The following is a 24,368-nucleotide window of genomic DNA, read 5'->3' on the forward strand; positions in this document are numbered from 1 at the left end:
GGCCCGGGGACGTCAATCATCACAGCCTTAAAAAGGTTTAGGAACGAATGAGGAGACCGGAAGTGCCGTGAAAACCAGCATACAGCACCAAGTGACCGGAGCGCCCGCCGAGTCAGTAGGGTGATATGAGGCGTGAAAGTTAAGGCGCTGTCGACGAGCAGTCCGAGGTCTTTGATCTCGTCGACTCTAGACAGAAAACCGTCATGAATACTGTAACGAAAAAAAATGGGGTTCCTTTTTCGGGCATAAGACATGACCCTTGTTTTCACCGGATAAAGATTTAGTCTGTTAACTGAGCACTAATTAGCAACGGAGAAAATATCTTGCTGCAGGGCATCACAGTCCTCGATGGACTTATAAGACTAAATATGTTGATGTCGTCAGCCTAGAGAAGAAAAGAAGAATTTTTAATTGCGACTGACACACCATTCACAAAAATGGAGAACAAGAAATGGCCCAACACGGAGCCTTGGGGCACACCGCTTGTTGATCTATACATAGAGGACGTCTGGCCATCAACTCTAACGAAACTGAACCGATTGCCTAGATAGCTACCCAGAAATGCCACGAGTGGAGTATTAATGCCAGAATGCAAAAGCTCATCAAGAAACAACGCGTGGCAGACAACATGAAAGGCTTTGCTCAGGTCACAGTAGACAACGTCCAACTGGCCTCGATCGGAAAGTGCAGCGGAGGCCAGCTGCATGAAGCAGGCGAAATTAGTTGTTGTCGACCTTCCTGACAGAAAACCATGTTGTTTACTTGTAAGAAACTGCTGTACAGAACTTGACAATACGTTGTGCAGCGCTGCCTCAAAAAGCTTGGAGGCAGCACAAAGGAGAGAAACTGCTCTGCAGTTTTGTGCCTCAGATTTTGTGCCTCACTTCAAAATGAGGCGCACTTTGAAAATATCCACATACAAGGAAATGTGTTTGTTTTTAGACAGTGATCAAATATCGCAGTTAAAACAGGAAAAAAATGCTGCTGAATGTTTTCAAAATAGCGGGAGGTATTTTGTAAGGGCCACACGACAGTGACGGTTACATGCGCCTTAGACTCTGAAGCAGCAACTGCTCGGCCATGTGTACTAAACTAGAACCCAGTACTTTATTTACATTACGTTGACTTCACTGTCATTGCGGGGGCCATAGGTAGTACGAAATTGCTGCGGTAAATGGTTGGCAGCATCAAGAACTTACTTCCCTAGAGGACTGAACAAGACCGATTTGCTCATGTAAGTTATTGTTACGGGATGGAATATATCTCCAGAATGTTGTAGGCTGTGAATTAACGCTGCTCTCCACAGAATCGATATAAGAGCTCTGGTGCCGCTCATAAAGACTTTTACACTTTTTACGGCAAGAGCGGAAGTCCTCTTTCCATTAATTAAGCCCGGTTTTCTTATATTTTCTATGGCAGCGGTCTTTTAGCTTAAGGGTGGCACGAAGTTCATTAGAGAACCAAAAGGAGTGTTTTGAACGGTAGGGTTTTCACTTCGGTATAAACTGATTCCAGCCGCCTTTGACGATTTCAGTAAACCGCTCGACATGCGCATCACAATAAAGGAGTTCTAGAATTTCTAACCACTCATACGAAGAAAAAAAAGGTATACAAGGCAATGCAATCACCACGGGCATAACAGTAGCGAGGGAATTCATTATTCTGCACTGATGCACTGCAACGCTGAATCGAGACGGGAGCAGAAACTAGAAAAGGAGGATGAATCTTGTCAGGTTTGACAAAAGGGATGAAAGACAACGATAGTCGCAGGTTTGAATGTATGAAAAGCAAAGGTTTAAGATATTTTGAGAGCTGTTATTGATATTATTAGGTTGCACCATGGATGTGAAGTCTACGAAGTCTAAAATCAAGCTAGAGTTCTGCGGTACGTAGTAATTGTAGAGTTGATGGGTAAGATGTTCCCATTGGGCCTTAGGTGTATTGAAATCACCTAGAATGATATGCTGGTGATTCGGGTGTGCTGAGCAAAGTTCTTCTACAGACGTAAGGACCTTATTCAATGAAGATATATGAACGTCAGGTGGAGTGTAAAACGCCCCTAGAAAAAGCTTCTCTCCGCCAGTCAGACGAATGTCCAGCCAAACAGACTCGTTATCGCCCTCAAGTTAATGACGCTGCATAGATTGAAAACTGCTATCGACGGCAAATAACACCCCCCTCACTTTCATTTCACCCCAGAAAAGTCCTAATGTTTACGGAAAACTTGGTAGTTTTTTTGGAAAATAATCATGTAGGTAATGTCATCGAAAAGCCGTGTTTCTGAAATAACAATAATCTGAAAATTTGAAGAAATCGCATTTGAAAAGAATTCAGTAAATTTGGTGCGAAGTCCGCGCATTTTGATAATAGATGTCCACCCTTTGGCATCTTTTAGTCGTTCTTTTGAACATCGGTGGGACACAAGTGGGCATGCAGCTTGCCACGGAAGTGTTTGTAAAAACAGCCCTTGGGCCACAAGACAGCATCACCCAGATGCTGGAAGGAGACCTCGTCGACAGTCACAAAGAAAGAGGAGCACGATGAATACTTAGTTTCAGCCGCTGCCAAGCCAGGATTCCGACGTGCACTGTCGACAGGTGCTCCGTGAGTTGCCCTGACGTGGGGCATGGGGACAGCTTTTACACAAAGATGTGCCTAGGACGTTTCGAACGCTGGACCACAGAGATGCGACACCAATCAGACGCACCTACACACGCCGCGCGCCCACTAACTTTGTTTGTCAGTGCCGACTCGTCGCAATGTTCCTCGGGGAACACAGGAGAAGTGGCCGGTGCTGGGGTCAGCTGCTCCGGCGCGTAAGGTGTTCCGCCTGTTTTCGCCACAGCAGTCGCGAAAGATGAATGGCGCCCACGCTGCGGTGTCAGAGGGGAGGCAGGCGGCAGGTGGAAGGGGGCAGTGGAAGGGAGGCGGGTAGAGGCCTTTCGGGAGGGAAGAGACTGGCCCGTGTTAGACGCTTCCCTTGAAGGTTACGAACTTCCGCCATCACCGAAGCAATTATGCCTGCCTGCTGGGTGAAACACGTGCGTTGTTACTACGCAAACGGTCGTTGGCCTCTCTCAACTTGGCGACCTCGTTCGTCAAAAAATAAAGTCCCTCCAGGGCGCTTAAGAGCATTTCGCGGAGTTCGGCTGCGTGTCCGCCACGGTCGCCCAGTCGGGGAGCGCGGTCCTTTTGTTGCAAACAGGGACGTTTGCTGGCACTCTTGCCCGGGCTCGTCGCTAGGACTACCCTCAGCCTCCGTAGTCGAGCACACGCAAACATTGCACAGAGAGGGCCGCTCACCAGTCTTCAAAGCTTGCGGCTCCGTATCGGGCAGCTGAATACATTTTGAGTGCGCGTGTTTTTTGCACGACGTGCATCGAGAAAACTACTGCCTGCCGTAAAAAAAAGTGGAGCACAGCATACAGATATCTGTTCTGGGTGCCATCATGGCCCAAGATGGCGCCCAGCGCTAATAATGATCTATCAATCTATCAATCTCTTTATTATAGTGCCCAGGTACAGCCGTAGCCTTTGTGCTGGCGCACTTAAGAAAAAGACAGACGACGACACAAATACCTCCACGCGTGAGAAGAACAACAAAATAGAAGCGAAGAAAAAAAACTATAATGAAGAATAAAGGTCATTTAACAAAATCAATGATTTCGGCACACTAAAGTTTGAACCATCGCGAAACGATAAAACACAGTGTCATAAAAATTTGACAATACAGACGGGCAGATATAGATATATATGAGTAGGAACAGTAACAAAGGCGAGCAACATAAACGAAAATAGGGCAATGAAAATAGAATTAAAACTTGTCGGAACCAAGTCGGGGAGAGACAGAAGTCAGAAGGTCGCACATGTAAGACCGAAGGGGTGTATGAAACAGGTCAATATTATGGGAGTAGAGATTGTATGTTTCTTGAAGGCGGTACAATGGGCAGTGTCTATTGCATGTCTTACGGGTATGAAGTATAGGAGACTTGCGGGTAAGTTTCGACGGTACTCTAAGATTTACATTGGCAAGCAACTCCGAACAAGAAATAATCCCGTGTACAAGTTTAAATAAAAAAAATTAGGTCAGCATTGGTTCGTCTGGACTTCAAACTTTAGAGAGGATTAGAAGTAAAAAAGTCTGAACCATTGCCTCTGTGGCGGGAGAAACGATGTTTGTGGATAGATATGAACTTATTTTGCACTTTGTCAAGTATATTACTGTTCGACTGGCACGTGCCGTTCCAAACAACAGAGGCATATTCTAAAATAGGGCGGACAACAGACAAATAAAGCTTTAGTAGTGAGACAGGGTTGCTGAATTCTCTTGATATTCGACAGACAAACCCCAAGCGGCGAAGGGCGCGCTTAGAAATAGAATCAATAATATTATAATAATAATCAATCAATCAATCATTTATTTATTGATAATAATAATGATAATATAATAATAATAATAAAAATAATAATCATGTTTATTTACGTGCCCAGGAACAACCAGAGGCGTGAGTGCTGGCGCACGGCTACTTACATATAAACGAAATACAAAAAACATATTGCAAGAAACAAACAATAATATTATTATAAATTATAATAATAAAATTTATATTAATATCATTAATATTATTATTATTATTATTATTAAGCCTTCTTTCGCCCAAGTTGTCAACAAGGAAGTGCCATCTTCGTCGGCTGCGTCGGCTCCGCTGCAGGTGGTGTCTCCGGCGTCTCCGACACTGCCTCCAACTCCGTCCACCCATTCCTCGGTGCTTTCCGTGTCTGTGCCTGACTGTCACCCTCCCATTATTAAGAAGAAGCGCCGAAGCCGGGCATATTGGGGTGCATCGAACGCATCTGGACTTGTCGTCGTTTCGCAGCTGCAGCCCCCCAATGCTATGTTCGTTTGAAAGCTTCCTCCGACCACCACCACTGTTAGTCTCAATGCCCATCTGTCAACTTTAGGTGTCTCGCCCTTGAGCTGCTGACGACTGAAGACTAAATTCGACACGTATGCATCCTTTTATATTTCCTTGAATGAAGAGTGTTTCGAGCGCTTAAATGACCCCACTGTTTGGCTGAAAGACTGCCTCTTCAAAGAGTTTCGAAGCATGTTTCGCGAAGGCATGCTTCACAGCTCTGAGCGCATCACATAGGAAAAACAATCATGACTAGTTTAGATGTTTGTTATCAGAATGTGCGAGGTTTTCGAACAAAGGCGACTGAATTTTTTGGTAATGTACTGGCTTCTTGCTTTCCGCTAATAGCTATATCTGAAACTTGGTTATGTCCTGATATTCTTTCCAGTGATTATTTTCCTCAATATTATCATGTATATCGCAATGATATTTCTTTAACGGGATGCAAACAAAAAGGGGGCGGGGTCCTTTTCACCGTTAACAAATCTCTCCCGCGTGTGCCACGTAGTGATATTGATAACGCAGATGAGTCATTATGGGTCGAAATTAATTGCTCTAAAACTGAAAAACTTCTAGTTGGTGTTTTTTTTTATATTCCTCCTGATGTAGCTCCTGACGCGTTCAATAAGTTATTCTCCTCCATTGAACAGGTGCTTATCACTCATTGCAACCGCAAGGTCCACCTCGGAGATTTTAATGCTACTGGTGTTCAGTGGAGTCAGCTAACCTGTTCTCACTATAACCACAACATTGAACAGAAGGTTTATAGGTTACTCGATTTTTTGGCGTTTACTTCTATGGCACAGTGTAATCGCATAAAAAAATTGCAGTGGAAATATTCTGGACCTGTGCTTTTCGAACTTTGATGGTGTTAGTGTGTCGCGCTCTGATTGTTCTTTAGTAATACCCCACAGATTTTATCCTCGTCTTTATATTTCCTGTTGCCTCCCCTCATCCCTCCACCGTTCCGTAAATTCCAACAACACGCAACCTCGTTACGCTTTCGCCCGGGGAGATTATGTTGGGCTGTATGGCTACTTTTCCGCTGCCCCTTGGTCGACCGTCATTGACCACACTGATGCCAATGAACAAGTCGACCGTTTCACTGAGATTGTGCTTTCGGGTATGAAGGAATACATCCCGCAATATTTACCGAAGAAGTTCAAGTTTCCATACTGGTTTTCGTCTGAATTGCGTGATGTCCTGAAACTCAAGGAATGTTCGCACAGAAAGATGAAGCGCTCTGGTGCCAACCAGTTCGCTCAGGAATTCCGGCGCCTACGTGCCCTATGTAAAATATTGTACAAACCTGATCATACTTCGTACCTGGCGTCGGTACAAACTAAAGCAACTCATCAACCGGGAACCTTCTGGAAGTACATCCATTCTCGATCTAGTACAACTAAAGATTCTATTCGTCTACTAGACCCCAACGGCGATGAGGTTGCCAAGGTTGCCGACTGCTTTGCTCGTCAATTTTCTTCTTTTTTTGGGATTAGCGGTGGTAGTGATAACAGCAGCGTCCCTTGACACCAGGGCGGGAACTCCGGTTGTTTGGAACTGGACGAGAACATCATTCGAACCATCATCAAGCGGCTCAGGCCTTCGCTTTCGTTTGGGCCTGATGGTATTCCTGCTGCAATTCTAAAAACATATGCAAATATATTTGTTCCTGTGTTCACTGCAATATTTAATAACTGTCTCCGGTCTGGCACGTTCCCTTGCTCATGGAAAATCTCTCGCGTATTCCCTGTTTTCAAGTCAGGCTTAAAAACTGATGCTATAAACTATAGGCCTGTCTCGCTGCTTTGTTCTGCCTCTAAACTTTTCGAGCTATCTCTTCATACGGTCTTGTCTTTCTCATTTAAACACGTCCTCATTCCTAATCAACATGGATTTATGCCTGATCGTTCAACTTACACGAACCTTGTATGCTTCATGCAGCAGGCTGCCCCAGCAATCGTTGGTAAAAGCCAGCTGGATGTGGTTGCTGTGACATGAGCAAAGCCTTTCATGTTGTCAACCACTCGTTATTGCTTGCCAAGCTCACTCTGTTATATGTACGCGCTTCTTTGGTGGGTCTTATACGTTGCTATCTCAACGAGCGATATTGCTATGTAAGTGTTAACGGTCAAACATCATTTAGGTACAAAGCAACCAGTGGTGTACCACAAGGCTCCGTTCTGGGTCCTCTTCTTTTTTCCATTTTCATTAACGATGTTGCTTCTGGCATTCAAAACTCTTCTTTTTTGTTGTATGCAGATGATATAAAAATCTTTAGAGAAGTGCGTAGTGTTCAAGACTGTAATTCTCTTCAGGCTGATATTGTGTCATTTCATCGTTGGCGCACCAACAACGACCTTATTTTGAACCCTTCAAATACTAAAGTGGTTTCCTATAGTAGAAAAACTCAACAGCTGAATTGAATTGCCGGCACTGTACTCCTGAGGATGACCGAAATTCGGAACTTGGGAGTTCTGTTTGATTCTTCTCTGACTTTCTTTTCCCACATTACACGAATTACCCGGCGCTCTCTTTAATGTCTGGGTGCTGTTTGCAGTTATTCTAGAGAGTTTAAAGGTCCGCTTCCTTTCTTAAAGTTGTATTCGGCTCTCTGCTTACCTCTTCTCTAATACGGGTCTGTTGTTTGGAATGGAACTTGCAAGTCCAATAGTGACCGTATAGAAAGGGTTCAAAATAAGTTCCTTTCTATCTTTAAGCACCGCTTCCGTCATGTGCAAGAAGACGCAAACGGCATCATGTCTTTTTTGAAAATCATTCCTTCTCTTTGGTGTCGACGAATGCGAGCTGATATTATCTTTCTCTCTAAACTTCTTCATTGTAATATTTTGTGTGACGATATGGTTACACTTATCAATGTCAATTTACCGAATAAACTTTTCAGGAAATTTCCAGCTTTCAGACCAGCTGCTTTAAATAGCCGACGCTCGTCCATCAGCCAAATACAATGTTCATATAATGAATATTCCGTTCGTCTTGATATATTCCAGAGCTCTTTTACTATGTTCTCTAATGAGTTGAAAACTGTTGTAGCTTACGTCCTTTATGTCATTCCAAATTTGTGTACCGTATTTGTTATATGCAAACTGTATTCTTGCTTGTTTTTCAGTTTTTCTTGTTTTGTGTTGCTTGAATATCTGTACGTTTAAGTGTCACTATTGGTAACGCTGAAGCTTTTTCTTTCTTTTTTTTGTGGAACTTCCTAACATGTTGTTAGAAAACCTTAGATTTATACGTATACTCTATGTCATGTTTACCCAATATTTGCTTGTATAGTTCCTATTTTTCAACTCTATTGAACGTTTCGCTGGCCGAGTGTCATGGCTTGCAACGCCAAGCCTGTATTTTCCTTTTTGACTTTCTGTTCTTTTTTTCTCTCTTTTTCCTTTTTTTTTGCTTTCTAAGATTTCTGTAACTATTTTTACTTTATTGTTTATGTCATACAGGTTGTTTTTGTGTGTTGTCTCGTCTTATTTTAGTGGTTTTTTTTTGTTTTGTATGGTGTACCAGCACCAAGACCCTAGGGTTGTTCCTGGGCACCGAAAATAAAGGTTGATTGATTGATTGAATATTTTTATTATTATTATTATTATTATTATTATTAATATTTTTATTGCCGTAACACCACCGTGACAAGAAACTGCTCTCGAGAAATGGTGTATTTTTATTTATCATGCTTTAATGTACCGATTTAGGCCAATTTTCTTTTACACTTTAGCGTGCGTTTTTGCAGGAATAGCACAGTGCTTTGATATTCAGTCACTCGTGAACACCATCCCTTTTTTACTAGCACCTGAAATCGCGTATTTAAAAAAATGTTCCGTTTTGTCGCTACTAAGAAATTACACACAATGAAACCCGCACATGTGTAAAAAGTACTTTGATCATTGAGAATGATGGTTCACGTGGCATGACACTTAACAAATATAATCAGAGAACTTCATCCAGCAGTACCAGATAAACCTGTTTTGAGTGTCCAATGGATTCATACACTTGTTTACATGCCGGTACAAAAAAATAAAATGGATTTTCGAGAAAGGACAGCCTTTACGAATGACCGATTGTGAACACATTCGTACAACGTGTAAAAGCAACTAAAGTTGACTTCGTTATTTCAGAACATGTTAGTTCGTTATTAGGAATATACTCTGAAAAGAAGGCTACTATTGCAGAAACAAAAATGAACGTGACCACCTTTTGGAGACCTCTGCAGCGTTGAGTGAAAAAATACACTGAACGTAATAAGCTACTATAACAAAGGCTTTTATTAAAAATGCTTCTAATAATTCAGACTAATATCGGCCCCAACTAACTGGACTCGGTTAGGCCAAGATAATTAATGTTTTAGCAAGATTGCTTCTTTTACTTGTTTCATTTGGCCGTGGCGCAGTGGCAGCCATGGAAGAAAACGTAAGAGCATCTAAAATATGGTCAGCCTACCCCACCTGAATTAGATGGACGGTGACATAAAGGATGCCTTTTAAGTAAATTGTTTCGGTGTCAATCAACTGCGGTTGTCTGAAAACAATGTGGCGCTATACGTTTTCCCAGTGTTGAGCTAATGTGCTTCACTGTGTTCCTGGGGTTCATAAGTCATGTTGATACTCTCGGAGCCTCTTTAAAAGGTTCCAGGTTCTGCTTATTTATGTGGAAGGTTGTGTACTGAAGAAATGTTGTATTTTTATTTTGGTGATAAAAATAGGCGGACTTTATTAGGCACACGAGTATCGAACACAAAATGTTCTGTCCTTGGTTGGGAAGACCTTTAATGTGCAAATACAAGGGAGGCTCGAAACAAGGAGGGCTTTTTATCGCACCTAATTCCGGTTGTGAAACTCCTTCGCGCTTTTTGCTTTTGTGTAGCTCGGCGTAATTTTTTACCGACTCTTAAAGCTCTTTGTTTTTTAACGGTGCTGCCAAAAAGCCACTAGGAAACAGAAAACACGGAGAATAAACATCTGCGAAGTGGCCCACGGTTTTGGATACGTGCAAATAGAATACATGTAAGCAATTACTGCCGTTTAAAGGCATTTTTCACTTGCTACTTGTGTTTCCAGTTTTGCAGCAAGTGATTTTCAATTTGGAGAAATCCCGAGAGTAACCAATGAAAACGCTTTTATATTTCCTCGACTCCAAAAATTAAAACCAGGTAGGGTGCGGGCAACAAAACTAAACAAAAAATAGATACAGTAAAAACATCGCGCCAATCCACCCCGTGAATGTGGTTGGAAAGCAAAGCTGTAAACGGCACCCATAACGATTACCCATGCGACGTCACTTCAATTCACTCACATCGCTCTACAAATACTAAAACCAGAGAGAAGTGAAATGCGCTTAACCACACCATTTATTACTTCAAAGAGATATCCTTGGTAAGGTTAACTCAATGCATGATGCATGAATGGTGTTTGCTTCAGTTGTATTTATTGAGTTGTAAATGAGTGGAGGAGGAATAACATTTATTTTTTAAGGGAAAGGGGAGGGGAAAGGAGAGTGGGTGCTGGCCTCAGTCCAGGCCGCCTTCAGGCTCCCCAGCAGCCCTCGCCCGGGAGATCAGGTACTCCTGATCCTCGAGCTGGAAGCTGGTCAGCCTGTGCTCCCACTGCTCCAACGTAGGTGATGGAATTGGGTTGGGATGTTTGGCGCTCTCCTTTACGAGGTGATAGGTGGTGTCTGGTGTATTGCATGTTGTGCAGTTGTAGGGAAAAACAGTTGGTGAAATATGATGCAAAATTGCACTGTTGTAGTTAGTCTGTGTTTCGATTCTGCGCCAGATTCGAGAGTCTTGTGTATTGAGTGATGGGTGAGAAGGAGGGTAAAGGAGGGGCTCCCGGCGATAATGATATAAGATGTCCGTGTATGTTTTTGGGACTGACTGGCTGGGCGAGGCGATTGGAGGTGTGTCGTCGGTCGCTTCTCCGCAGTTGGTGTCTCGGAGTCCTTGGAGGATCGCTTTGTGGGTGACGTTGTCGAAGGCGCCTTGAACGTCTAAAGCCAGAATGGAACTGGGGGTGGTTTTGCTGAGGTTGTCTATAATTTGCTCTTTCAGCTGCAGCAATACGTCCTGGGTAGACAGATGGGCGCGGAATCTGAACATTGTGTGAGAGTAGAGGTTATTATCGTCAAGGTGGAAACTTTTTTTATAAAATTAAAGTAAGCTCCAAGCCGGTGTTACACAACCTGACTTTTCCATCTCTGCACCGCGGACGAAGGCGACGAGATTTGCGGCAGCGAAGGAGGAGAAGGAGAAAGAAATAGTTCTGTTCAGATCTCTGAACGGCCCAGGGATCAGCCCTGGGGAGTGATTCCTTCTCCTGTGGGGCCCATTAGCAGTCCGCGCGGCCTGTGTTCTGTCCACCCGCTGAAGCTGGTTATGTAGAGAGGGCCTGGACCGCAGCATGTCCCATTGCTCTTGTTGGGTAGTTGGCGGAAAGAGAGGAGGGTGCTCAGGGCTAAAGTCGCACACCCCGACTACGGGGCGGAGTGGTCCTACTTCAGAGAAAAATTTACATTCAGCGTCGTAGCTATTCGGATGCATTAAGTGAAGACGCGTAGGCTGTGGGAAGAAGCCCGCATTGTATGAGCCGGAGGGTAGTTTGTTATTCTCTGGAAACGTAAGGCTAAGGCGGAGGTACGGTCTGTCTCAGAAGGCGATAATGCTGGGTTATCTCCCTGAACGTGACAAGCGGGTGGCTGTCCTCGTGCAGCCCCATAGCACGGGAGGTAAAAGCGCAGTCTAGTTGGGTGGGCGTATTTCTTGCCCTCCATTGAAGCATGTGGGGGTGTCCAGAGGAGCTGCATGGAACCGTTTGGGGAGTGGTTTTTTAGCACGTGCAGTGCAGGTCAGTACGGCCAACCCGACTGGTAATTCCCGTAGGCTTGCTGGGAATCGGTGACTACCCTCCGAACCCCTGGTTGAGTGAGAGCCATGGTGATGGCTGCCTCTTCTGCTGCCATCATTTATTGGGTCCTAAGCGAGGTACACGCAAGGAGGTTGGTTCTGGAGGTAGCCACGATGATGGCGTATTGCTGCACTCGATGTTTAGGGGCGTCTGTGTAGATAACAGCATGATCCCCACCGAGGGTGGTGTTTAGCGCTTGAGCTCGTGCTTTTCGTTGACCGTCGTCAAGTGAGTGGTTCATATTTCTAAGCAAAGGGAGCATCTTTAGTTTTATTCGCCAAGAGTCTGGGAATAAGTCAAGCGGAGTGACATTCTTGTCTGCCCAGCCAATCTGGTGAAGTATGCGGTTTCCCACCGCAGCTCTGAGTCGGACCTTCTCATTAGAAAGATGGCCTTCTATAAACTCTTCCACCGTATTGTGGTGCCCCGTGCTAAGCAGCCTCTATGTGGACGCGCTCATGAGAAGGCCAATGGCCTGCTCGACAGACTTTCTAATCATTATATAAAGCATCTCTATGTCATGCATCTCTATGTCATCTCATGCCGATAAGAAGACAGGGGGTTGACGTAAGTGATTCTCCAGAGGACAGAAGCTTAAATTATTCGAAAGGTATCGAATTTCATGAGGCCTCGCTTCTTTGTGGCAACTCGCCTGATCATGTGTATGATTTGTTTAACGCTATTTTTGAGGCGCTCTAAAGAGACGTCACTCTTGATGTTAGCCTCGAAATGTAGGCCCGGGATCTTGATGCTGGGGCTTGGAGTGATGGCCTGGCCATCAAGAAATGTTTGAAAGTATTCCTTGATTTTGCGTGCGGGCGGACGACAAGGAGCTGTGATTTTGTACGTGAACACTGGAGGCCACAGGCTTTAGCACATTGGCGTACTAGAAATCAGATGCCATGCATTTGTGTGAGCTTCCTTTAATTTTTGTAACTCAGCACATGAGCAAGGTGCGCACAGGGCCACTAGACGGGCGTGAGTGGTCACGTGACCATTTCACGTGGCATTCAGCGAAAACGCAGAGGGTAAACCCGTAGATGTGCTTGGTTAGTACCCGACCTGTCTTCCCCGTCTTCGCGTGGGCTTGTAGCTAAATCGGTAAGACAACGGGCTCTTGCTCTGTTAGCCTATTAGTTCCAGGTTCGATTCCCGGCGGTGCCAGTAAATTCTTTTATTTGTTCACTGAAGTTTTCTGGTGACACCAACGGTCGCGAAAGAACCCTTGGGGGTAGAGTTAAAAGCTTTGCTTTGAAAGGCAGATAAACCCAAAACAGTGTGTTATGATTAGTTTCCCTTATTTGTGCAGCGTTTATTGTAGCAAAATTAACACGCGAACGCCCTGTTTCTACAATAAGTAAAACCCATGTGCACATTGCCAGTGCATGGGTATATATGCACCGTTCATCTCAGTGTTTTGTCCACATTAATTTGCGCTTACTAACGCTATGGTTCAACGACAAGAGATTGGGCAAAAAATTAAAAGTTTGGCTCTAACACACAGAAGCTAAGCACGTGTTCCCCTTGTGTTAAAGGGCGAAAATATGATATAGTATGTTTTAACCTCCAACGTGCACTAGAATGTAGGTGCATTGACACTTCAGAGCTTCGTGTTCGTAAAAAAACTGCGGTCACTGCCAAGATCAAGCCGCATGCTTTGTTTACAAAGCCATGACGTCAAAGAAATCTGTGCGCATTTAGGGCGCGTAAAAAGTACAAATAAATCTTGAGGTGGCTCCCCACTATCCGACAGGCGACTGGAGATGAGTGTACCAACGAGTGGGAACAAACAATTCAAGTGGGATATCTTTCTGCCATTGCCCTTCCATTTTCTAGGACGTTTAAAAGCATGTCCCGAAGTGACTGGAAGGAGCAAGAACTTTACTCAAGTTTTTGTTATCACCTTTCTTAAAACTTGCTTTCCTGGGCTTTTAATACCGATTAATGGATATTTTAGCGCCATTTTGATATCGCGGTAACACTTTCGCGACAAAAAACTGATGCTGCTTTTCCAAACGGTGTTTTATTTATGACTCTCAAGTGTGACGATATTGGAATGTTTGCTTGTACACTTCAGCCTCCCTTTAGCAAAGGTCAGCGTACTCATTCTTGAATACACTTGTTTGTACTCATTTGTAATAAAACTCACGAGTGAGGATGATGAGGAGTAAGTTCACCACATATTTAAAAATTGAGTACGATGATGAGCGGGTACATACGTAGGTAGAGTACTCTTGAGTATAGCACTCGTGAGTACAGTACTCATGAATATGATTAATCATGAGTACTGTACTCATTAGTATAGCTAACAGGTAAAAAGCGCAAAGGTTCATGGGTACGTAGTTTGCGCGTGTCACTTCCGGTTCGAGATTTTGCCAGGCCTCCCATACGCCTGCGGCTTGCAGGTGCGTGTGGGCGTGTTGTATATTTGTCATAGTGCTTACCTTTCAGAGGAGCCGCTAGTAGGATTCATCGTTGGGATTCATAAAATGCGGAATGCATAAGCGTTTTTTTTCGGTGCAGGCAGATAAACAAGAAGAACACGCGCGCGTGAAAGTGCCCGGCCTACGGGAGCTAGGAGAGCTCTCGAACCAGAAGGGGCGGAGCGCCGTTGGAGCAGACTATGTAGCCACAAACTTCTGCGCTTTTACAGGTCACCTATTGTACTCATGAGTATGTGAACTCATGAATACACAGTACTAACCATTACAATGCGCACGAACAGAGTACTCAGTAATACCCAGAACTGATTAATACACAGTACCCATGAGTACAGTACTCATGAGTACTGCATTTGTGTGTGCTTGCAGTCGGGAGTACATGCAATCGCCAGTGCAGCAGGTTAAACAAGTTTTGTTCATAGACTTGAGTCCGGACGCGCATGTACGAGTTTCATACATTGAGCCGTGCCCCGGTGCCGCTTAACTCTCAACGGAAACTGCGCCTCTCTCCTTCACCGGTCCCTATTTGGCGATGCCAGCATTTTCAGCGCCGCTCGCCAAGGTGTATCAGAGCGAAAAGGGTAAACAAGGCTGGGACGGCAATTTGGCAGCACTGAGCAACGTGGGAGTAGGTGGTCCGCTCCTACGGCACGTGTTCATTGACGCCGTTATTCTGGTTTAACAACACGTGGCCTGGGGAAGTGTGGGTGGTTTATTGCGCTTGCTCCGTTCAAATTGTTGTACGGGCGAGGCAGTGGACACTGCTAAGAATGCGTGCATTACGCCCCCTGAAGCCGGCTTTTCTCGGTCTTCGGCAGTTTCCGTAGACGCAAGCCGCGCTTTTTAGTCGTTTCGTGAGCAGAAACGTTCATTTAAATAGTCGTGATAAATTTACGTTGCTTGCCTCAATTCGAAGGCATGATTTGGGCCACCGAAATTTTCCGCGCTGTGCGCATTCCGCTGTGCGTATTCAAGCGACAATTTTGCTTATGTACGGCCGCCTATCTCGATTCATTGGGCTCCCGTTTTGAAACATTTTTCCAAGACTCGCAAGGACTATGGTCCCGTGCAGTTTCATTTACAAATGAACTTATTGCGACACAATGCAGGTGCGGCGGTGGAGGTTTCCGCTCCAATGAAAATAAAACATACGAGTACACCTAACCACGTTGGTGGGTTATAAATCGGGCAGCATATTGCCAGCTTAACTCGTGCTACACCTTGCATCACCTCGCATTGTCATAGAGCTCTGGAATCTTGCCTCTTGAAGAGCGCTTTGCTTTCGAATGGCTCTGATGAGTCGTCCATGCGATGCGCCACTACTCGTTTATGACCACGTGAAATGAGGAAGCTGACGACGACGCTGAATGTTACCAGTTTTTTTTGTCCTGCCTTCATCTGCGGTATACTGTCGGTGCTCGCATCCCTCACTAACAACTACTGCTGAGTTTTAGCTCGTTTCCGCTTAAGCTAGAGTCTGGGAACATCCGGTGAAATACGCGACTTGGGCATAGCAACAGCACCTCACATTTTTATCGGTCACTATCAACTTAATTAATGCTGCTCGAGGTAAGAGCTGCAGATTTTCAGTGTGCAATCAAGGCACAAACACGGCAACTGCAGTGACGTCAATGCAAGCTCCAACGACTCCGAAAACACGTCTACTAACTTTGCCGTTGAGTGCAGAAAGCGCTACAGAGCAGTTGGGCAGTGCTGTAACAGAAGCAAAAGGCTTGCAGGCACTAGGTGCACTGCCGCTTTCAATTTCGAGCGATAGCTGCTTTACGTACCCCTTTTCAGTCCCCCCCCCCCCCCCACACACACACACACAGGCATAGGAAAATGAGTGTTTTGCCCGGGCTCTTACCGGAAATAAACATAACTGCGGGTTTCGCCGCTGTTTTGCTCCTTCCTCGCGCTTGAAGCTTCCTTTTTTGCGTCTCAGGCACTCGCCGGTTTTCGTATTTATCTTTTCTCTTGTTTTGGCGGCCGGCGGCGTTGGCTAGGGGGTGGTTTCGCAATGTTCGAAGCATGCGGAACAGCTGTGGCAGTGTGTATTTGCAGCTAGTTTTAATGACGGTAGTCTTTCTTAGGCTACTTAAGCGCGAAACGTGTGGCCTGTCTGTTTCTTTCTCACTACCTGTCCGTCTGTCTGCCATGAAGATTATTTATTATTGGAACGTTGAATCACGTCCAGATGTGGGTGAAAGCCCCAGGGGTTGCGCCAAGTAGACTTATGTACATAACCTGTACTCTCTAGAACTCGACAATTCAGTGTCTCCCGATTCATCCCCTCGGCAAACAATAAAAAAAATCTTCATCAAGAGCTTCATATCAGCAAAACACTCCCTATCTACTAAATCTGGTGGCATACTTCATGTTTCTTAACCTTGTTCCGCAAATACAAAACATTACGGATATTTTATGCAAAACATAAGTGTGAAAGAAATGTTTGCACCGTTCGTTTAGTGAAGAATAGACGTGGGTGCAATTTTTTTGATGACAAACAAAAAAAACGCGTCAAAACCAATATTTCATCGACAAACACAAACCTCGCGGGACCCCTGATGTGATGCGACGCTGAGGGGGTTCAAGCACAAGCGGAGGGCAACCGTGGACCGAAAGGCCGCCGGAGAGCGGCACGCCGGTTATTTGCGCAGCGCGCCCGAATGATAGGAGACCGCGGAGAGAGAGAGTACTCTACATGCGCAGCACCGCGCGCAGCGCCGCCCACTGTCGGAGTGAGAGAGCGCGGTGGACTGCACACCCGCAGATGTTGAGAGAGAGTGTTCGCTCTCACCTGGGTACGCACCGGCGCCACTGCGTCTGCCGCGGCTATGACGCAACACAATCCAACACAATCCACTTTAATCTAATCCAATCCAAATCCAATCCAATCCAAGCCAATCCAATCCAATCCAATTCAATCCAATGCCCCTCGCGAGAGAGTGTTCGCTATCGGAGAGGAGAGGGGGTGATCGGAGGAGAGTGCGGAAGACGACGCCGATGACGACGACGGACGCATGCAGGAAGGACAGGGCCGCCGGAAAGAGATGCTCTAAGAGTCGCATCTAAAAATTTGCGCAGCTCGCACTAGTGGTGCGAGGTTTGCTAAACAGCAGAGCTGGCGTCCCGTTCCCTTAGTCAGAGGCCCAGCTCCTGCACCTCACTTATATTTCAGAACATTCCGCGGAAAGTTATTCATTACTTGCAGGCCCGGACTGTTTTATCCGCCGCCTTTCACGTCTCACCAAAGTGGAGGTCGTTAGCACGTGATGGCACCCACGGCAACCGGCTTCGCGAACTCGACGTCTGCAGCGCGAACACGGCATCAGTGCTGGAAACTTCAGGCACGAACGTACGCGAGGTGGCAAGAGAAGCCGCACGCGAGAGGTGACGACACAAACGCTGGGCACAGTGTTCCGAAGGCCAATGTGGCGGACGTCGGGCGGCATGCACGCTCACTCACACGCGCTTGGTTTTTGGATGCAAAGCATCTCTTACACTCGGCCTGTCCTTCCATCCGGCATGCATGCCTCCGCAACCCTCCTCCTTTTTCCTCGCCTGCCAGCTCCGTTAGCGCGTTCTCCTCGCCATGCCAGCTGTGCGTCGGCGCGCCGTTATCGTGCGTATGCTACACTCTCTCTCGTTCTCCTCGCCATGCCAGATGTGCGTTAGCGCGCATGCGCGTCTCTCTCTCATCACTCTCTCTCGCGGAGCGGCTATATAAGCGCGGTGTCTGCGGCGCGCTCCTCAGTCGTTCCGTCAGTCGCTCTCGCTGCTAGTGCTCCGACTGCTGCTCCACCTGCTGCTCCGATGAGTTGAAATGGACACTAACATGCCTGCTACTGCGTTGGCTGACGCAACAATAACCAGCTCCAGCGAATTGAACCCCGTGAGATGCCTTGCATCACCCCAGGGTTCCCCTCGCGGGAAGATGGAGAGAATTTTTGCTTCCGCTCTGCACGAGATGCACGATCACGTACAGCTCGGAATGAGCGTTACGTTGTAGCTACTACAGAAGAATATCGACTTCTGATGACATTTCGATGGGCAGATTGGCAGCCATTTCTTGCGCCAATGAATGCCTGCCTCTTGTCATTGAAACACTGCTTTCCTTTATTGAAGCACCGTTTTGCCATTTCTATCTCCTTAGGTTAACGGAACAGCGTTGGTTCGTCCGAACAGCGGCCACTCATTGTTTCATAGCCTGGTATTCATACTCTATATAGAACAAGATGATGCGAAATGCTGCAGGAGTAGCGTGTAATACTCCTTTCGGCTCTACTTTTTACTATTATTTTGAATGGCTCTAAAGTAACCGGTCTGAGGCACCCTGAACACTATATGTTTTATACTATTCGAGGAATAAGCAGGCGAGAATTAGGCAACTGTGTCAACAGTGTCATTTTACTTGGCGCATCAAAATATTTGATCGCCTAGTGACAAACACTTAATTTGGCACGTTCTCAACAAGCAACGTTCAGAGGTTAAGAAGTTGTCAGAAAGGTAGGTATCATTGCCATCATTATGGCGAAATGGCGGGAAACTTCAATAACAACAATTCTTAATAGCTATGGGGCCAATAGATTACGCCGTTCGATTGATGTGTGCTGCCGACTAGTATTTTCTGAAAACGCGCCGCCGTGGCTTAGTGGCTAAGGCGTTGCGCTGCTGAGCACGAGGTCGCGGGTTCGATACCCGGCTGCGGCGGCCGCTTTTTTGATAGAGGCGAAAGGCAAAAACGCCCATGTGTACGAGATTTTGGAGCAGGGTTATGATCCCCAGGTGGTGAAAATTAATCCGGAGCCCTCCACTACGGCGCGCCTCATCGCCTGCGTTGAGTCGGCGCGTTAAATCCTAGAATAAATCAATCAATTTTCTGAAACGTGTCACGTGTCGTACCGCATTTTCACCCCCCTACATTGCAACATTGCGTCATCATGTTTTGCGTTATCATTACACTGCAACATTGCGTTATCGTCCATTGTTATCTTAGACATGACTGTTCCACACACGGCTTTTTAAAGCAAAGCTTTTTACCTCTACCCCCCAAGGGTTCTTTTGCGACCGTTGGTGTCACCAGAAAACTCCAGCGAACAAATAAAAAAATTTACTGCCACCGCCGGGAATCGAACCTGGAACTAATAGAGTAACAAATCGAGAGCTCGTCGTCTTACCGATTTAGCTACGAGCCCACGCGAAGACGGGCAAGACAGGTGGTGTACTCACAAAGCACATCTACGGGTTTACCCCCTGCGTTTTTGTTGAATACCAAGTGAAAGCGTCACGCGACCACTCACGCCCGTCTAGCGACCCGGTGCGCACCTTGCTCATGTGCTAATAGTTACAAAAATTAAAGGAAGCTCACACCAATTCATGACATCTCACCTCTAGTACGCCGATGTGCTAAAGCATGTGGCCTCCAGTGTTCACGTAAAAATCACAGCTCCTTGTCGTCAGCCCTCACACCAAATCAAGGAATACATTCAAATACTCCTTGATGGCCAGGCCATCACTCCAAGCAACAGCATCAAGATCCTGGGCCTACATCTCAAGGCTAACACCAAGAGTGACGTCTCCTTGCAGCGCCTCAAAAACAGCATTAATCAAATCATACACATGATCAGGCGAGTTGCCACCAAGAAGCGAGGCCTAAAGGAATCCGGTACCTTTCGATTAATTGAAGATTTTGCCCTCTCGAGAGTCACTTACGTAAATCCCCTGTCTTCTTCTCGACAAGGAAGACATAGAGATGCTTTATATAATGATTAGAAAGGCGGTCGAGCAGGCCATTGGTCTTCTCATGGGTGCGTCCACACAGAGGCTGCTTAGCACGGGGCTCCACAACACGGTGGAAGAGCTGACAGAAGGCCCTCTTTCTAACCAGTAGGTCCGACCCAGAACTGCGGTGGGTAACCGCATGCTTCACCAGACTGGCTTGGCAGCCCAGAATGTCACTCCACTTGACGTACTCCCAGACGCGTGGCGACTAAAACTAAAGATGCTCCTTTTGCTTAGAAATATGAACCCCTCACATGACTAGGGTCACCGAAAAGCACGGGCTCAAGCGCTAAACACCACCCTCGGTGGGGATCATGCAGTTTTCTACACAGATGCCTCCAAACATCATCGTGGCTACCTCCAGAACCAACCTCCTTCTTTAAGTGTACCTCGATAGGTCCCCAGAAATGACAGCAGCAGAAGAGGCAGCCATCACCTTGGCTCTCACTCAACCAGAGGTTCGGAGGGTAGTCATCGATTCCCAGCAAGCCCACTGGAATTACCAGTCGGGTTGGGTGTCCTGACCTGCAGTGCGCGTGCTAAAAAAATACTCCCCAAACAGTTCCATTCAGCTAATCTGGACACCCCCTTACGCTTCAATGGAGGGAAACAAATATGCCCACCCAACAAGCCTGCGCTTTTACCTCCCGTGCTATGGTGCTGCACGAGGACAGTCACCCGCTTGTCACGTTCAGGGAGATAACCCAGCATTATCGCCTTCTGAGACAGACCGTACCTTCGCCTTACCCTGACCTTTCGAGCGAACAACAAACTACCCTACGGCTCATATAATCCCGGCTCCTTCCCACAGCCTACGCGTCTTCACTTAATGCATACGAATCGCTCCGATGCTGAATGTAAATTTTGCTCTGAAGTAGGAACACTCCGCCCCGTCATCGGGGTGTGCGACTTTAGCCTTGTGCACCCTCCTCTCTTTCCGTCAACTACCCAACAAGAGCAATGGGAGATGCTGCTGTCCAGGTCCTCTCTACCTACCCAGCTTCAGCGGGTGGACAGAACACAGGCCGCGCGGACTGCATATGGGCCCCACAGAGGAATGAATCACTCCCGAGGGATGCACTCTGGGCCATTCAGAAATGTGAACAGAAGTATTTCTTCCTCCTTGTCCTCCTTCTCTGCAGCAAATCCCGTTACCTGCGTCCGCGGCGCAGAGACGGAGAAGTCAGATCCTCTAACACCGGGTTGAAGTTTACTTTAATTTTATGAAAAAAGTTTCCACTCTTGTGCTACACCAATACAACTCAACCAAACACCGTTCATGCATCATGCATTGATTTAATCATAGCAAGAATATCTCTTTGAAGTAATAAATGGTATGGTTAGATGCATTTCACTTTTCTCTGGTTTTACTATTTGTAGAGCGATGTGAGTGAATTTAAGTGACGTCGCATGGGTAATAGTTATGTGTGCCATTTACAGCTTTGCTTTCCAACCACATTCACGGGGTGGATTGGCGCGATTTTTTTAACAGCCTTGACTCTAGTGGCGTGAAGAAGGGCTAGGGGGTGTGGCATTGAATGTGATGTCTCAGATGGTGGGTGCTATATACCTATAAGGACCCCCAATTTCTCTGGCCAGACTTCGCGTAAATTGCACAAAGTTCGTTAGTAACCCGGAGCCCAAGCTTATGCACCCGATTTACTTAATGTGTGGAGCTGCATAAATGTCGGCTGCAGCTTTATCAACTTCCTACGTACTAATTACACGAAAGTTGGGGCTAAGCATTTGTTGACTGCGTAGTCGCTAAAATATTTTCTTTTGCGGAACGCAATATTTCCCATTGCGGGACTGGACCGGGATTCGCTAAACAGTCTGGTGACGTTAACTCTTGGGTCCCTCTTCTGTACTTGTGCGTGACACTTGAACGCAATGGCACGTAAGTACGCTACGCAATATTTCCCATTGCGGGACTGGACCGGGATTCGCTAAACAGTCTGGTGACGTTAACTCTTCGGTCCCTCTTCTGTACTTGTGCGTGACACTTGAACGCAATGGCACGTAAGTACGCTACAGGTGCACACGAGTCACACAGAATGTTGATTATGAAAGGCTGTGGCGTGTCCCAGTCTGCCTGCTGACGTTAGTCGCACCGAAAAGCGAAGAAAAGCACTTAAAGGCACGCATTGTGCCCCGTTGTGACGTTACCATGGGCGCATTTCGATGGTACCGGCGTCAATAGTGCGTTATATTTTGGAAAAAGGAGTGCACAACGAATAAAACGTGGCCACGCTTTCGAGCTGGTAGGGTAAGCACACGTCATGAAAGAATTAATAAAAAATGACAGACCAAGGTGACAAAAGGGCGCTTGTTTTCTCTGCGCTGCTCCGTCTCGCTGCCGCGCTGGCGCCGGGCGCGAATACGTGAAAAAAAAAAGAAAGCGCTGGGCAACCGACAGAACAGAGTGGCTAAAAATTCGTTTTTTTTGTTGTTTTGCTGGGCTCGGTTAACCCAGGCCATCGGCCGATGAGAGGCATGGCCGGGCTGGAGGGGCGGCGGGCGTGCATGCGTGCTCGCTAGTCCAGCCGTGTGATAGGCAGCCGAGTACCGGTTGCCGTCACATTTTTTTCTAGCACCGTGGTAGCAGCTTTGACACCAAGGTTAGGAAGAAGGAAAGAAGAGGAAAATATCACTGAGGGATTGCTTATGGTGTTACCGCCGTGAAAATTAAAACTCTGCGCGGCGTAGTGCGACGTATAGTCTTTTAGTGTCACCCCTTTCTCACTCGCAATGGAACATATCAAGCGTCAGAGCAACACCGGTGGGATAAGAAAGCCACTGAAATAATGAACGTTCCCTTAATAAAACAATAGCTGAGCTGCTCCTCGCAGGAACAGCTGAGCTGCTCCTCGCAGAATTTCAGCACCTTGCATCTGCAACCAGTGCAGTGAGGGGTTGCAAACTTAGTTGTTACTGATAATAAATTGCGGAGTTACATGTTATTAAATAATTGGATTTCACGTATAGGGGGTGGCGCTTGAAAGAAGAAAGGGACAGAACAACGGCCTCTGCACTGGCACGGCATATTCCGGTGCAGTACAATTGACGAGTGAAATAGGGGTAAGATGCTTATGATCTCTCGGTTTCGTGAAGATTCTACGGCATTTCTTTTCAACCCATTTCGCAATACCTGTATCTTGCTTCGTTGTACGCGATGTTGTGCGTTTATTCTGAATGAAGAGAAGTAGTCTTCCTTGATCGGACCAACTAAAAGCGACTTATTATTTCTCAGCGTGCGATTCCTGGCGCCATGGCCCTATCCGGACGTTGTACTGGAGCTGCGTGAATACCTTAAAATGTGCTTGGAAGAGGTCGTGGTGGGGTGGTGTTGTATGTTCTTACAGACTATATATTTTATGCGGCTGCGGCTATCGTTGCTGGACTGTGCGTAGTGTGATACGAGTCCTACCCTATGAATATGGCTTTAAGTGCTAGAGGCTTCAGGTTGGTCCCGACACGAGAAATCTCTGTTTTTTCTGTACTTAAGCAGGGTGTTTGATGATAATGACAGTTCGATTTGATATATGGTTGTCTTTTAAGGCACCGAAGAAAGATAAATTTGGTTTTGTGTCGGGGAACTTGACTATGGAGAGGTCGATAACGACGTCGGCCAACGACCGACGGTGGCGGGTAATCTATCGGCACTGCAGGTGTAACCGGCAGTGGTTCTAAGTTGTGCTTGAGCGTGCTTCGGCTGGTCTCACAGCATTGCCCTTCAGAGATATTTTTGCTGCGGAGTAAAATTTCGCGATTTTTCAAACGATGTCGAACACGGTGCTAAATGTATATTTAGCTTCGGTAATGCCTTTTTACAGCAGCCATAAAAGGCAACGTAATCGTCTACACCTGTCGTATCAACCCAGTTTTTTGCGCAGTAAGTGCGCTATCGCTCTCTCTACGCTGTGTTACTTAGTGGAATCAACTTACGTAGTTCAGCGAGTGCATGCATGTGGTTGATTTTTAGCACAAATTAATAGAAACGTGTTAATTACGATCACATATGAGTGGAGATTATTTATAAGTTAATATAGGTGAGCACGAGTGAGTACAGAGTGAGTACAAGTTAGTACAGGCAGCTAGCACCGGCGATTCGGAGAAGTTCAGCGCGCTGAGAAACCAAAACGGACGACAAAAAGATTCAGCCCGGAGACACGCAGAAAACCGCAATTTTCGGTCACGGCCGCGCCGCGAAACCCCGAGCCCCCCGAGAGGACGACGCGTCACAGACTTTGGTGCTTTCTTTCTGAGAACACGAGGAGACGCCAGACGCAACGCGAGTGTTTACG

The sequence above is a fragment of the Haemaphysalis longicornis genome, unplaced genomic scaffold, assembly GCF_048455015.1.
Source record: "Haemaphysalis longicornis isolate Haplotype H1 unplaced genomic scaffold, Haemaphysalis longicornis Haplotype H1 scaffold_6, whole genome shotgun sequence".
Lineage (NCBI taxonomy): Eukaryota > Metazoa > Arthropoda > Arachnida > Ixodida > Ixodidae > Haemaphysalis > Haemaphysalis longicornis.